We start from the raw sequence: 16,824 nt of genomic DNA on the forward strand, positions 1-16,824 counted from the left end.
ACTATAGAGGTATCTATTGGGAAAAAAAAATGTGGTTCTTAATTTTAAGGCTTTAAAAAAAAATAAAAAATTATGGGAAAATATATAGGGGTGGCTCAGCCACCTCCATTTGGCTTGGAGGTGGGTCAGCCACCCCCATTAGGCCTGGGGGTGGTCGATCGGCTGATCGGCCGGTTTGGGGGTGGCCAAACCACCCTTGTGGCCGGTCACTCCCATAAGCCACCCCCATAGTTTTTTTTTCCTTAAAATTAAGAACCATAATTTTTTTTTTTACAATAGATACCCTTGTAGTTTTATAAATTTCACGATATGCCCCATGTGGTTTTAATAAGTACCGAAAATAATACTTTGTTTTTGTAATTATATCACAAATGGTACTTTGTACACAAACAATATTTGGTATATTTGGTATGCCTGTTTTGAACCAAAAGTAACCTATATATTAAAATAATTTGTTGACAAGAATTGAACCCTTCATAAAATTAAAAAAAAAAAAAAAAAAAAAATGCTATCAGTCCTGTGTAACAATTGGAAACACAAAATAATCTGCGTGGCCAATTGATATAACCCAAAAAATGACCAAATGTTTGTTACTTAAACACAAGTTTTTTTCCCCAATGTATACCCCTGTGGTTTTATATATTTCATGATGTGCCCCCTGTAGTTTAAATAATTACCAGAAACGGTACATTGGTTTTATAAATATATCACACATGGTACTTTGTACACAATTAATATATTTTTGTTCCCAAGGAATAGCTCAATCGGCTGGAGACCACGCCACATGAAATTGAGGTACTAGTTTGAATCTCCTTCCTCTTTTTGTGCGGATATGTCAAAAAATAAAATAAAATAAAATCAATATATTTTGTACCATATATATATTATTTTAAAGATTTAAAAAAAAAAAATTGTTGGGGGTGGCCGAGCCACCCCTTTAGGCCACATGGGGCGGCCGGCCACCCCCAAGCCAAATGGGGGTGGTTTCGGCCACCCCCATTTTGGCCCTTGGGGGTGGGTGGCCGAACCACCCCTAAGGGCCATGGGGGTGGTTCGACCACCCCCAAAAATGGCCACCCCCAGCCACCCCACAGAAATTATTATTATTATTATTTATATATATATAAAAGAAATCATTAAAATAATAATAAAAAATGATAGCCACGTCAGTGCTGAACTGTATCACGAGGACAGGTGTCGCGCATGCACGCCGACACCTGTAGGATGATGTGGCTGGACGTTAGTTTTGGATGGGAAATTAGATGGAGGTACTGTTTCCGTCTTTTCATATACCACCGGTACCAAATTTGATAAAAAGTGAAACTGAGGGGGCAAAAAATAAAGGTCATAAAGCACAGGGGGCAAATAGGTATTTAACCCTAGTTTTTATTATTTTCTCTATCTTCCTTTCACTCTCTCTCACTCTCTCTCTCTCTCTCTCTCTCTCTCTCTATTTTCCACACAAAATAATATTAAAAGAAAATAAAGAGTAGATAGAGAATTTGTTGGAGAAAGTACAGAAAAAACAGTAACTAAAGTAGAGAACTATATTGGAGATGCTCTAACATGAACGGTGAATAGGCTCTTCAGCCTATTCACTATTCACACTAGAAAAGTTTTTTAACATTATTCTCTCTCTCTCTCTTTGGTTGCTTGTCTTCATTCACCCAAACTAGAATCTTAAGTTGAACGCTCCAGCACGACTGGCAAAACAGAAACATTGTTGCTTCAGCCACAGCTCCAGCACCTGACGTTGGGCTCCTCCGCCAGTCCCGAGTATATAAGCTTTTTTCAAGAAATCTTGGTGAATAGGCTCTTTAGCCTATTCACTATTCACACTAGAAAAGTTTTTTGACATTATTCTCTCTCTCTCTCTCTCTCTCTCTCTCTCTCTCTCTCTGGTCACTTGTCTTCATTCATCCAAACCAGAATCTTAGGTTGAATGCTCCGACACGAGTGGCAGAGTAGAAACATTGTTGCTTCAACAACAACTCTAGCACCTAACGTTGGGCTCCTCCACCAGTCCCGAGTATAAGCTTTGCTCAAGAAATCTTGGGTTTTTGAAATATTCGAAATCACGGGCTGAGAAAATTTAGGAACTTGTCATTGTAATCAAAGGTGGAGGTGAGGGCAATAAATGGTCTCCCTCATCTTCTTACTGACGAACACCTATGGGGAATACATCAGATGTTGTGTGGCCATAACGCACCAAAAGTATTCCCAACGAAAATCATCAATCCTATTGAAAATCAACCACAAGAAATTCCCTACAAATTCGAAAACCAAACTCTCGCCTACGATTTCTCTCTCTCTCAGTTTCTCTCGATGTGGAAGATAAACATAGGGGAAAGGGGATTTGGGCAACGAGAAAAATCAGGGGAGGGGGTAGCGTGGTAAGTGAGAGTGAGAGAGCCAAAATGATCCAGATAGAGACATGTTTAACCACTGGGCTACAGGTCTCATAATAGTCCACACCACAAGTTTTATCAAAACCTTTGGCCGTTAGCCTGGCCTTATAACAATCCACACTCCCGTCAGGTTTTTGTTTCACTTTGAAAACTCACTTATTCCGAACAACCTTTTGATAGAAAGGCCTGGGGCAAAGAGTCCAGTTGTGATTGGAAATCAAAGCATCAAATTCACTTTGCATTGCTGATATCCATTCAGGTGTGAGAGCAGCTTGCAGATAAGTTGAGGGTTCAAGAGGATGGCGTATGGCTTGCAGCATTGTGAAAGGATATTTGACACTGGTAGAGTATAAAATCAAGAAAGGCGTTGAGTTTGTTATGACCGGTTTGGGATCCATTTAACATCCTTGGAGGTGGTACAAGGGAAACATGGGACAAAGGGTTGGAAGATAAAGAGGACGAACCAAGTGCTGGAGATGGGGAATAAGATGGGGAGCTAGATGAGGTAGCATCCTCAACAAGGAGAGGAAAAATGACAGGTGGGCTGGGGGAGGAACCGGAGGAAAGGTAGAGGAAGTGGGCTGCATGGAATCAGGAACAGGCTGCATAAAAGGATCGGGCTACATGGAATCAAGGGGTTGCAAGGAAGAATCAGGCTGCATGGAAACAGGAAGGACTGCAAGGGCAGTAGATGAAGAACTAGGAGGATCTTGTCGTGTAGGTGGTGGGAACAACGGAGAAGGTAGTGTGATCAAAGGATCATCAACAAGGACAGTGAGTCTGCAAGCACCGGGTGAGAGGGGCATGTCCTTAGTAGGGAACTTCATTTCATCAAACACTACATGTCGAGAGATGTAGACTTTATAAGATTGTGGGTCAAAACACCTATAGCCATGTTAATTGATACAGTAACCTAATAAGATGCTAGACTTGCTACGGAAGGATAGCTTATGCTTTCCCTAAGGCCGAATGAGAGGGTAGCAAAGGCTCCCAAACACTTTCAGAAAAGAGTAATTAGGTTGTTTGCCAAAAATCTTGGAATAAGGGGACTCATTGTTCAAAACTTTAGTGGGTAATCTATTTCTGATGTAAATGGATGTTAAAAAGGATTCAACCCGAAATTTGGTAGACAGCCCAGATTGTGCAAGGAGAGTGAGTCCCACCTCAACGATGTGTCGATGCTTCCTCTCAGTAATGCCATTTTGCTGAGAGATGTGAGGACAAGTGAGACAATGAAAAATCGCATTTTGGGCAAGGAAAGTTTTAAATTGTGAGGAGGTGTATTCACCGCCATTGTCCTTTGAAGTTGTTTAATGCTTGTGGAAAATTGTTTTTCAAAAACAAGCTTAAACTTCACAAAATAATTAAACACTTCACTTTTATTAATAAAGGGATACAACCAGGTGAACCTACTAAAATCATCAACAAAAATAACATAAAACCTACATCCACTCATGGAGGGGACTAGAGAGGTCCGAACGTCGGAGTGAATGAGCTTTAAAAGAGAAGTAGAAATTCTTGCAGAATCGGAAAAGGGAAGCTGTTTGTATTTCCCGAGTTGACAGGAGTCGCAAACACGAGATTTATTGATGACACCAGAAACAGGAAGTTGTTGATGACTGTGAAGATAATGAAAAACTGATTCAGAAGGATGACCCAATCTATTGTGCCAAACCAGATCCGTAGTTTTGACCCCAAGGAAAGCAGTAAAGTCCTTCAATTTATTGGTAGAGGAATGATGAAAGTGAAGTGGATATAGCCCGTTCTCACTCAGTCCTTGGAGGAGGATGTTGCCAGTCTTGTTGTCTTTAACACAGAAATAGGAATCAGTAAGTATAAAGAAACATTTGTTATCACGACAAAATTTGTTGATGGATAAAAGGTTAGTCGAGGCTTTAGGATAGTGAACAATGTCTTTTAAGATGAAATGTAGAATCATGTGAGGAATCAGAGTGAACAAGAGAAGAACCAATGTCAGTGATAACCAAACTTGCATCGTTGCCAACACCAACAGTGTCTCCGCCATCAAAAGGTTGAGAAGCAACAATGTTTTCATGAGAAGCAATCACATGTGTGTTATCACCACTGTCAACTAACCACTCTTGAGTGTCATATTCTGCATTTGTTTGGGCCACCATTGTAGACAATTGAGGGGGTGGAAGCCGACCTTGATAAGAATAATCCATGTGGTGGTAGCAATCAAGGGCCTTGTGATTAATTTTACCACAGATTTGGCAAGGGGAGCGTGGAGGCAAAACTGGTGGACTGCTAGATGGAGTCCTTCCTGGGTTGGTAGATAAGGGGACTTCAACACCCTAAGGATGGACCACTGCGGTACCCTGGTGGTGTGGAACGAACTAGACCCTTTGGTGGGTAGGGAGGCTTGCTATATTGAGCATTGTGTGGCCGGGTGAAGCCTTGTGAATGGGTAGGGAACCTCGTGGGTTGCTGCTTGTTGTCAGAATTGCCTGTTCTATTCGAGTATAGAGCAAAGGCGGGAGCCTCGTGTGTGACAGTTTGATGGTTTTGATTCTCAATGAGAATCTCATGGCTTAGTAATTCTGATTGAAAGTCAAGGAATGACATTTCACAACTACAGATAGCTAATGAAAAAACAACAATAAAGGAGTGATAAAGAGGATTCAAACCACTTATAATGAAGGAGATAAGGTCATCATCATCAACAAGTTTCCCAACTGCTGCAAGTTGATCAACCCATGATTTTGCTTGGTTCAGGTACTCCATGCATGTCTTCCTGCCTTGCTATAGTGATTGGAGTTGGCGCTTCAAGTGGGAGATTCGGGATCGTGATTGATCTGCATATCGACCGACAAGATATGCCCAAGCGGATCGAGATGTATTTAAACCATACATCGAAGACAAAATAGTAGTAAACAATGAACAAAGGATTCAACTAAGAACGAGTTGGTCCTTTTTTTACCACATCGCATAGGCTGGGTTGACAATGCTCGGATCAACAGTAGAACCTGATGAGTGCCAAATATTGTGTATTTGGACCCCTTGATTTACATTAGTTAGACCTTTAGCCTTGTTATTTTCTGATGCTTTGGTTAGTTTTTGTGTTTTTATGTTTTGTAGGTCAATAAGTGAGGAATGGCAAAATTCATGTGGAATTGCTTGGAAAATTCGGAAGTTCTGAAGAACTCGATCAATCGATCAAGTTTTGCCCGAAGTTGATCGATCAAATATTAATAAATCGATCGAAATTTTTCAGAACTTACTTTTGCAGAAGCGCGCCAGAACACCCAATCAGGAGCTTCTCCATGACAAAAAGCAGTTCTCCCTCTGATTTTCGCAGCAGAACATGCTGGTTTCGTGTTCTTGGTTGTCTCTAGTAAGAGAGGAACCCTAGAGGGGGCTAGAGGAGTCATTTTACATGGGTTTCTAGCCCTAATTTCCTTCTATAAAAGCCATAGCCATGCCTCCTTGTTGGGGAGTTCAGAGAATAGTAGCTAGGTTTAATTTCGTTCATTTCATAGTGTATTTTAGTAGCTTTTGTTCTTAGACACTTTCTCTTTGTAAAGCTTTTCTTTTATTTCCATGTTTGTTCTTCATTTTCTTGTGGTGTTCTTAGTCATGGAAGGCTAGTAACCTCAACTAAGGTTGAGGATGAAACCTTTCCATTGATGACACTCACACTCTTGTTATACTACTTGCACATTTGATGATATATCATATTTGTTGTTCAAGTTCCATTCATTTAAATGCTTTATCTTTTGCAATGAATGTAGTTGTTAGTAGATATAGAACATTTAATGTGTTTCAACCGATGGATACATTGTTTTATCGATTTGAATGATAATATCCATTGTGATTTGTTCATTGAATGGATACATTGGATGATTTGAATTCAAATGGGTACTCTTTGTGATTTATCTTTGAGTTGGATTCATTTAATGGTTCTAGAGTTTGTGGTTAAGACACTCGAATGACATCCAAAGCTTAATGTTCTTTGGGTGTTCAAGTGGAAACCAAGAGTGTGAGTTGTTGGATTTGGTTTGGTAGATTCCTTAGCCTTAGTTCCTTTTAATTTGCATATTTCATTTCATCTCTTTTATTTAGTCTTTTGTTCTTGAATCAATCATCAAACCTTTGGAACTAGGTTAAAATGAGGTTGATTAAACAAGACACCAATATTTGACCATTTCCCTGTAGATTCGACCTCGCACTTGCACACACTATATTGCAAACGATTCGTGCGCTAGCGAGTACTCATTAAAACACACATCAAGTTTTCGGCGCCGTTGCCGGGGAAATCGGTTCAAAAATTGGTTTTTGTTTGATTGATTTTGTTTTTCTACTAGTTAGATAGATTTTTGTTTCATTTTTCTGTTGTTTAGCTTTTGTTTTGCATTCTAAGTTTTTTCTTTATTTCTCCTGGATCTGTTCTGCAGCTTCTGCAACTTACTGGGTGCCTTGAAGAATCAATCGATCGAAAATAAATTCGATCGATCGAGTTAGCATCTGCCTAATATAAAGTCGATCGATCGAAAATATATTCGATCGATCGAGTTTCGATCGATTGAAATATACTTCGATCGAACGAATTTCTGCACAGCAGCAGCTCAGAATAAGGTGAGTATCTCTGTTCCAGTACTTCTTTTAGTCCATTTTGTTCATAATTTGTTTATGTTTAATAGTATTTTGCTGTTTGTTTAATTTTCTTTTAGTTCATTATAATTTAGTTCAAATTCGGTGTAGTTTGTGTTTCATATTACCCTCAATTTGTTTTATTTTTTTCTAACAAAAAAAAAAAAGGTTTCTGTTCTGTTTTTATTCCTGTTTCTGTTCCTGCACAATTTCAAATATTCGATCGATCTACTAAAATTTCGATTGATCGAATTTTAGATCGATCGATTTTATATTCGATTGATCGACCTCAACTCAGAAGGCAGCTCTTGGATAAGATCAGTAGCAGAAATTTTTACCAAAAATTCTTTTTGGTCCCAATTTGTAAGTATTCTTATTTTTACTTTTGCTGCTATCTTTTTATAAATTGTATGCACTTTTGTTAGTCTTTACCGTTTTGTCTTAGTTGTGTTATTTTTCTTTTGATTAAAAAAAAAAAAGAAAAAAACATTTTTGCTAGTGTGGGTCTACTTAGCTATCTAAGGGCAATGACAAGGCGAATTCTGGCAAGGACAGGTCTTGGGATTTAAGTGTGTCCAATGTGACCCCCCTCACCTACCTGGGAACTAGCCTAGATTGTACTTTGGAGAACTTTGTTCCCCATTAGCAAATTCTTTTCTTTATTTTTTATTGTCTTTTGGTTAAACATTTGTGTATGCTTGGTGTATGCTTGGTAGAAGATCTTTGAACCTAGACTTGACATCTTTAGATCCCGAAATTGAAAGAACTCTTAGGAGAAGTCTTAGAAATTCTGTTGAGATGGGAGATAACATGCATACGAATGAGAATGAGAGGAATCGGGGAGAAAACGTCGATCATACTAGAACACTTAGGGATTTGTTTGTACCTGTTGCAACAAATTCTCCTTCATGTATAGTGTTACCCCCAACCAATGCTACTCATTTTGACCTCAAGCCTCATGTCATCCAACTCCTACCCGCATTCCATGGCTTGGACCTCGAAAATCCTTATAGCCATGTGAAGAAATTCAAAGACATCTGTGCCACCTTCAAATTTCAAAATTTTTCTGAAGAGTCTGTGCATCTTAGGCTTTTTCCTTTCTCACTCCATGATAGAGCCAAGGCATGGTTGGATTCAAACATGCCTGGTTCCATCACTTCTTGGGGGAACTTGCTAAACAAGTTTTACAACAAATTCTTCCCCATGTCCAAAGTCAATGAGTGTGGGAAGGAGATAAGCTCATTTACTCAAGAAGAAGATGAGAAATTTTCTGAGAGTTGGGAGAGATTTTAAGATATGCTGATTAAGTGCCCTCCACATGGATACGAGAAGTGGAGACTCGTGCAATTTTTCTATCAAGGATTAACTCAATCCAACCGTAGCATGATCGAGTCGATGAACGGAGGCGCATTTCTGAGTTTGACGGGAGAGGAGGCGTATAGGACCTTAGATCAGTTATTCGACAATTCCCAACAGTGGGATTTTTCAAGCTGTCGAGATAGGCTGCTCGCATTCAGAAGAAGGGAGGCATCTATGAGGTTATGGAGGATATAGAATTAAAAATGAAGATAGATGCCCTCACCAAAAAGGTCGAAGCCCTAGTTGTTAGCAAACCTATGAATGCTGCCAATCCATTCCATGTTGACTGCTGTTCCATCTGTGCTAGTCCCATGCACTTAGCACAGACTTGCCCATCATTGCCAGCTTTTGTCGAGTCACCAATGGAGCAAGTGAACGCTTTCAACGATTATCGGAAACAATCCAGTGGACCTTTCTCCGAATCATACAATCCAGGGTGGCGGAACCACCCTAACTTTTCTTGGAAGCAGAACCAGCCTATGACTCAAGGGGGAGTTCCTCACCAATCCCATACTCAATACCCCCCTGGATTTCATCAGCCGGTTCACCATCAAACCCGTCCATCCCAGCCAGCACCATCATACCAGGCCCCTACTCAAGCCCCTGCCTCTTCTTCACAGTCTTCTTTGGAAGACACTCTTAAGGCTTTCATCCAGCTTACAGGCCAATCCATCAATGACGTGAAGAATGCTACCATGGTGAACACTCAAGCTGTGACGTCCCACATCGCCTGGGAATGAGGATGTGCTTATATGTATAAATGCACCATTTATGACACAACGCGTTTTAAAGCCGTGACGGTCATGAACTTATCAGAACTCCGCAGTTAAGCGTGCTTTTGCGAGAGCAATCCCAGGATGGGTGACCTCCTGGGAAGTCTGATTTGGGGAGCCAAAAGTGGACAATATTGTGTCATTGGGGGTGGGTCGTTACAAATGGTATCAGAGCCATTGCCCAGCCTGAGATGATGGGAGTGTGCACAAGCCCAATGAGGGACGCCAGCGGGGATACTGGGTCCAAAGAAAGGGTGATTGTGACGTCCCACATCGCCTGGGAATGAGGATGTGCTTATATGTATAAATGCACCCTTTATGACACAACGCGTTTTAAAGCGGTGACGGTCATGAACCTATCAGAACTCTGCAGTTAAGCGTGCTTCTACGAGAGCAATCTCAGAATGGGTGACCTCCTGGGAAGTCTGATTTGGGGAGCTAAAAGCGGACAAATATTGTGTCATTGGGGGTGGGTTGTTACACAAGCTATTGCCAAGATGGAGACCCAAATCGGGCATATTGCTAGTCACCTGGGGGAGAGAGAGAAGGGAAAGCTCCCTAGTCAGCCTGTGCCAAATCTAAAGTTACAGTTCCATGAGGGAAGTTCATCAAATGCAGTGCATGAGCTGGAGCATGTGCAAGCCGTTGTCACACTGAGGTCAGGGAAACAAGTAGACAACCAAGTGGTTCACCCTGAGGAGAACCCTGTTGCACAAGAAGGACAAGGAAGCAGGAGCGTAGAGAAGAGAGATGCCGAGCCATCTACATTCGCTCCGACCATAGAGATTCCTCCTAGGTCGTTCATACCTAAGGCGCCATTCCCTGATAAACTTCTCACGCCAAAGAAGGGAGGAAAGTTCGAGGACATTCTGGAGGTGGTCAAACAAGTGCAGATCAACATCCCGTTCTTGGATGCCATCCAGCAAGTGCCGTCTTACGCTAAATTCTTGAAGGATTTGGTAACTGTAAAGCGGAAAACCAATGTCCCGAAAAAAGTTTGTTTGACCGAGCAAGTCAGCTCAATCCTCCAATGTAGGCTGCCTATCAAGTATAAGGACCCCAGATGTCCTACTATTTCCTGCACAATAGGCATCAGCCACATTGAGAAGGCGCTGCTTGACCTTGGAGCCAGTGTCAATCTCCTACCTTATTCAGTTTACCTGTAATTGGGGTTAGGAGAATTGAAGCCCACCTCCATGACACTGCAGCTGGCTGACCGGTTAGTTAAGATACCACGGGGAATAGTGGAGGATGTTTTGATTAAGGTGGACAAATTTTATTTCCCCGTGGATTTTATAGTGCTAGATACTGAGCCGGTACAGAATGTTGGAGTTCAAATACCGGTGATCCTCGGGCGACCATTCTTAGCTACGGCTAACGCCTTGATCAATTGTAGGACGGGGGTAATGAAGATCTCCTTCGGCAATATGACAGTGGAGCTGAACATCTTTGACATCAGCAAGAGGTCGAGGGAATGTGATGAGATCGGAAGTGCCTGCTTGATTGAGGAGATCATAGAGGAAGAATCAAGCACCAAAGACCCCCTGGAGGCATGCTTTGCTCAGTTCGGAGAGGATCTGGACTTGGATGAGTTACTTGAGCAAGCAAATGCCATTTTAGAGTTTGCTCCTCTGGTGAGCAAGGAAGAAGAGGAGGCAACAGTACCTGAGCCTACTAAGAAGGAACTTAAGCCCCTACCGGACAATCTTAAGTATAAGTTCCTAGGTCCAGCCGAAACTCTGCCTGTAATCATAGCTTCGGATCTACATGCTTTTTAGGAGGAGAAATTGTTAGACGTGTTGAGAGAGCATAAGGAAGCTATAGGCTGGACCATAGAAGATATTAAGGGAATCAGCCCTTTGGTGGTTATGCATAAGATACATCTGGAGGAAGACACCAAACCATCGAGGGAGCCACAGAGAAGGCTCAACCCGACCATGCAGGAAGTCGTCAGAGTAGAAGTAATCAAGTTGTTGGATGCTGGCATCATCTACCCAATCTCTGACAGCAAATGGGTGAGCCCTATTCATGTAGTGCCCAAGCGAGATGGAGTAACGGTCGTGCAGAACAAGGAAAGCGAGCTGGTCCCAACTCGAGTACAGTCTGAATGGAGAGTCTGCATCGACTACCGCAAGCTTAACACCACCACCAAGAAAGATCACTTTCCTCTTCCGTTCATTGATCAAATGGTGGAGCGGTTGGCCGGGCACGAGTATTACTGTTTTTTGGATGGTTATTCTGGATATAACCAGGTCCCTGTGGACCCTGAAGACCAAGAGAAGATGACTTTCACTTGTCCATTCGAGACGTTTGCTTACCGACGCATGTCCTTTGGCTTATGCAATGCACCAGCTACTTTTCAGCGGTGCATGATCAGCATCTTTTCTGACATGGTGGAGCGTTTCCTAGAGGTATTTATGGACGACTTCTCGGTTTTCGGGTCATCTTTTGAGGAGTGTTTGCACCACCTCACGTTAGTCTTGGTGAGGTGTAAAGAGAAGAACCTGGTACTCAATTGGGAGAAGTACCATTTTATGGTACAACAAGGAATTGTGCTCGGGCACGTCATCTCTCGTCGGGGGATAGAAGTAGACAAGGCGAAGGTAGACCTGATATCCAACCTTCTGCCCCCATGAACGGTGAAAGAGGTTCGCTCTTTTCTGGGCCATGCAGGATTTTATCGGCGATTCATCCAGGACTTCAGAAAGATCGCCAGGCCCTTGTGCAAACTGTTGGTGAAAGAGGCCCCTTTCATTTTTGACGAGGACTGCAAGAAGGTATTTGGGGCCTTTAAGGTAATTCTGACGTCCACACCCATCATTCGGCCCCCGAGCTGGGGTACACCTTTCGAGATCATGTGTGACGCATCCGATTATGCCGTTGGAGCTGTATTGGGGTAGCGCATTGACAAACTTCCTCACATCATTTATTATGCAAGTCAAACTCTGAACGACGCCCAGCTGAATTATTCGACCACTGAGAAGGAGTTGCTGGCAGTCGTATTTGCTCTGGATAAGTTTCGATCCTACCTACTAGGATTGAAATTCATCATCTACTCGGATCACACGGCATTAAAGTATCTTTTCTCCAAAAAGGATGCTAAATCTCGCCTCATTCGGTGGATTTTGCTCTTACAAGAGTTCGACATTGAGATTCGGGACAAGAAGGGTTCCGAAAATGTGGTGGCTGATCATCTCTCGAGGATTACCGACCTTCCTCGATGAGCAGTTGATGCATATTGCTCACTCACCATGGTTTGCTGACATTGTGAACTATCTTGTCACCGGTCAAATGCCTTTGCATTGGGGGCGGCAAGATAAGTCCAAATTTATGTCCGTGGTGAAGAATTTTTTCTGGGATGATCCTTACTTGTTCAAGTATTGTCCCGATTAGATCATTAGGAGATGCATTCCCGAGCCTGACCAATCCAGTGTCATCTCCTTCTGTCATGATCATGCTTGTGGAGGCCACTTCAGTGCAAAGAAGACCGATGCAAAGATTTTGCAGTGCGGTTTTTACTGGCCTACCATCTTTCAAGACGCTCACACTTATTGTTTTTCATGCGAGCGCTGTCAGAAGCTAGGGAGTATTTCACGCCGAAATATGATGCCCCTCAACCCCATTCTTATTATCGAGATCTTTGATGTGTGGGGCATCGATTTCATGGGACCTTTCCCACTCTCCTTCGGCTATCTGTACATTCTGGTTGTAGTGGACTACGTGTCCAAATGGGTGGAGGCGGTTGCCTGCAAGACCAATGACCATATAATTGTGGTTCAGTTTTTAAAAGATACTATATTTGCTCGTTTTGGTACTCCTCGAGCAATTATTAGTGATGGTGGAAAGCATTTCTGCAACCGGGTCTTCGAGCAGCTGATGAAGAAATATTGCATCACGCACAAGGTTGCCACTCCCTATCACCCTCAGACGAGTGGACAAGTGGAGGTTTCAAACAGAGAGATCAAGAGGATTTTAGAGAAGACGGTGAACCCGTCAAGGAAAGATTGGTCTTTCCGGTTGAACGATGCATTATGGGCATACCAGACAGCTTTCAAGACACCGATTGGCATGTCACCTTACCGTATTGTGCACGGGAAAGCATGCCATCTGCCTGTGGAGCTGGAGCACAGAGCCTACTGGGCCATTAAGCAGCTGAATTTCGATCTCACAAAGGCTGGCTCACAGAGGAAGCTCCAACTCAATGAATTGGAAGAGCTGAGGAACGATGCTTATGATTGTGCTAGGATGTACAAAGCACTGATGAAAAGGGTTCACGACCAAAACATATTGAGGCGATTCTTTGAGCCCGGTCAGAAAGTCCTTCTTTACAATTCACGTCTGCATCTGTTTTCAGGGAAGCTCCAATCTCGATGGACAGGTCCTTTCATAGTTCAATCAGTGTTTTCTTATGGGGCTATTGAGATTGAGGATCCAAAAAATGGCAGCACGTTCAAGGTGAACGGGCAACGACTGAAGCCATTTTTGGAGTTACAGAGCTCGGAGGTTGAGACGACCCTTTTAGAGGATCTGAGTTACTCGGAGTGATTATCATCAGGATGGAAAGTCTGGCTGAAGACTGAAAACTTAGCGCTTGTGGGAGGCAACCCTCATCATTTTTCCTTATCATTTGATTTTATTTCTTGTGTTTTAGTTGTGATTTTCAGGACAGTGTCTGCCGTTCAAGTTTGGGGGAGCGCTTCTCTTGTAGTGTGCCCAGCTTGCATCACCATTTCGGTATTGTATCTCTAGCCACATTGGGGACAATGTGTCATTCTAGTTTGGGGGTGGGGTAGACATTTCTGTCTGTTTTCATTTAATGTTTGCTTTGTTAATACTTGTTAATATATATATCTTAGTGTTAGTTGAGCATGGTTACATCTTACTATGGTCTGCATCTCATTGGTTTGTTTAACATGTTGAATTTTGCATATCATTAAAATCTGAGATCTTTTGACTCATCTTTGGATTAGAGAGACTTGACATGTTTAAATTGTTTCTGTGGGGTATGAAATTTGAATTAAAAATAATGTATCTTGAGATTTGTAGGATGACTTGTTGATGAAACCTTGGCTTATTGTTATATATATATATATATATATATATATATATATATATATAAAATAAAAAAAATCTGCTTAGAATAATATCACCAAATTGACTTCTCATTAAGTAACCGAGCCCCTTGCCTCATTAAGCATTGGGTATTCGCGTAAAAAGATGAGAATTTCAGCTTGGATGTTTGTTTGGCTAGTTTGACTTCGTAGCCTTTTTGACTTGAGTACTTAAGCCCTTAGGGATGTTTTTACATCTAGTGCCCTAAAACCATCTGGTTTGGGAGTCACTGGCCCAACACTCGTTACATGGGTCAATTAGAAAGCTTAATGGAGTCAAGCATTGCATAGCCGACACAAAAATAATAAATAAACAATAATAAACGTAAGATAAGCCTTGGTTATTTGATGGAAATCCTGCGAATTTTTGGATATATGTGCTTTAAGGAAAATCGAAACCCCATGACTCTATGTTATTCACACCTTACACTTTTGAACATGTGTTGTCTCAATTTTCCATCTATGAGTTGATCGATTTTTGATAACATGATAATATGATATTTATTTTGTTAAATATACTCATGATATGTGAACCATGTGTTTGAATGATGATTTTTGCTCAATTGATAATTCAGTACTTCGATGTTTGTGGGTATGATTTCTGTCAAACCCTCACGAGACTTCACTCGTCCACTAGGGAGTCCTAGGGGTTTAAAAGGCTTGTTGCATATGCTAAATGCAATCGTTTCTCCCACGAAAGAGGATTTGTGTTTCATGCTTTGATTTTGTTTTCCATTTTGTTTTTGCTAAGGGACTAGCAAAATGTAAGTTTGGGGGTATTTGATGAGTGCCAAATATTGTGTATTTGGACCCCTTGATTTACATTAGTTAGACCTTTAACCTTGTTATTTTCTGATGCTTTGGTTAGTTTTTGTGTTTTTATGTTTTGTAGGTCAATAAGTGAGGAATGGCAAAATTCATGTGGAATTGCTTGGAAAATTTGGAAGTTCTGAAGAACTCGATCGAGTTTTGCCCGAAGTTGATCGATCGAATATTAATCGATCGATCGAAATTTCCAAGAACTTACTTTTGCAGAAGCGCGCCAGAACACCCAATCAGGAGCTTCTCCATGACAAAAAGCAGTTCTCCTTCTAATTTTCACAGCAGAACACGCTGGTTTCGTGTTCTTGGTTGTCTCTAGCAAGAGAGGAACCCTAGAGGGGGCTAGATGAGTCATTTTACATGGGTTTCTAGCTCTAATTTCCTTCTATAAAAGCCATAGCCATGCCTCTTTATTGGGGAGTTCAGAGAACAGTAGCTAGGTTTAATTTCGTTCATTTCATAGCGTATTTCAATAGCTTTTGTTCTTAGACACTTTCTCTTTGTAAAGCTTTTCTTTTATTTCCATGTTTGTTCTTCATTTTCTTGTGGTGTTCTTAGTCATGGAAGGCTAGTAACCTCAACTAAGGTTGAGGATGAAACCTTTCCATTGATGACACTCACACTCTTGTTATACTACTTGCACATTTGATGATATATCATATTTGTTATTCAAATTCCATTCATTTAAATGCTTTATCTTTTGCAATGAATGTGGTTGTTAGTAGATATAGGACATTTAATGTGTTTCAACCGATGGATACATTGTTTTATCGATTTGAATGATGATATCCATTGTGATTTGTTCATTGAATGGATACATTTGATGATTTGAATTCAAATGGGTACTCTTTGTGATTTATCTTTGAGTTGGATTCATTTAATGGTTCTAGAGTTTGTGGTTAAGACACTTGAATGACATCCAAAGCTTAATGTTCTTTGGGTGTTCAAGTGGAAACCAAAAGTGTGAGTTGTTGGATTTGGTTTGGTAGATTCCTTAGCCTTAGTTCCTTTTAATTTGCATATTTCATTTCATCTCTTTTATTTAGTCTTTTGTTCTTGAATCAATCCTCAAACCTTTGGAACTAGGTTAAAATGAGGTTGATTAAACAAGACACCAATATTTGACCATTTCCCTGTGGATTCGACCTCGCACTTGCACACACTATATTGCAAACGATTCGTGCGCTTGCGAGTACTCATTAAAACACACATCAGAACCACTCATGAACTTTGGTGGAAAGGGCTCAGAACCATCCACAATCCTCAACACTTCGTGAGTCCTAAGGATGGGCATAAACTATGCTACCCAAGCCAAATAGTTAGGTCCATCAAGTTTAGTACCAACAACTTGTGGAGAATTTGGCAGAGTAGATGTGATCAAAGATGCATCAACTAATGCATTGGAAGAGGAAATCTCAGGTGAAGAACCAGAATTAGCCATTGAAAGAGCGTTAGCTGTATTTTGCTCTGATACCATGAAAACCGAATAAGGGAAGTGTTTTGGTTAACTTGACCAAAACAATGCTGTGCATTCATATTTATAATTGTATATAACCGACAACTGAGAAAGGAAATTACAGTATAAAAGGAAGGTAAAATATTCTACTCTAACAACTAAAAGCAAATATGTAAAACATATGTACACAAGGAAGCTTGTAGAGAATAAGGTGGACTTCTGTTGAATGTGGACCACGAATGGAGACAATGAGAGCTGCACAAGGAAATGGAGAATCAAATTGA

This window comes from Alnus glutinosa, chromosome 5 (assembly GCF_958979055.1).
Source record: "Alnus glutinosa chromosome 5, dhAlnGlut1.1, whole genome shotgun sequence".
Classification (NCBI taxonomy): domain Eukaryota; kingdom Viridiplantae; phylum Streptophyta; class Magnoliopsida; order Fagales; family Betulaceae; genus Alnus; species Alnus glutinosa.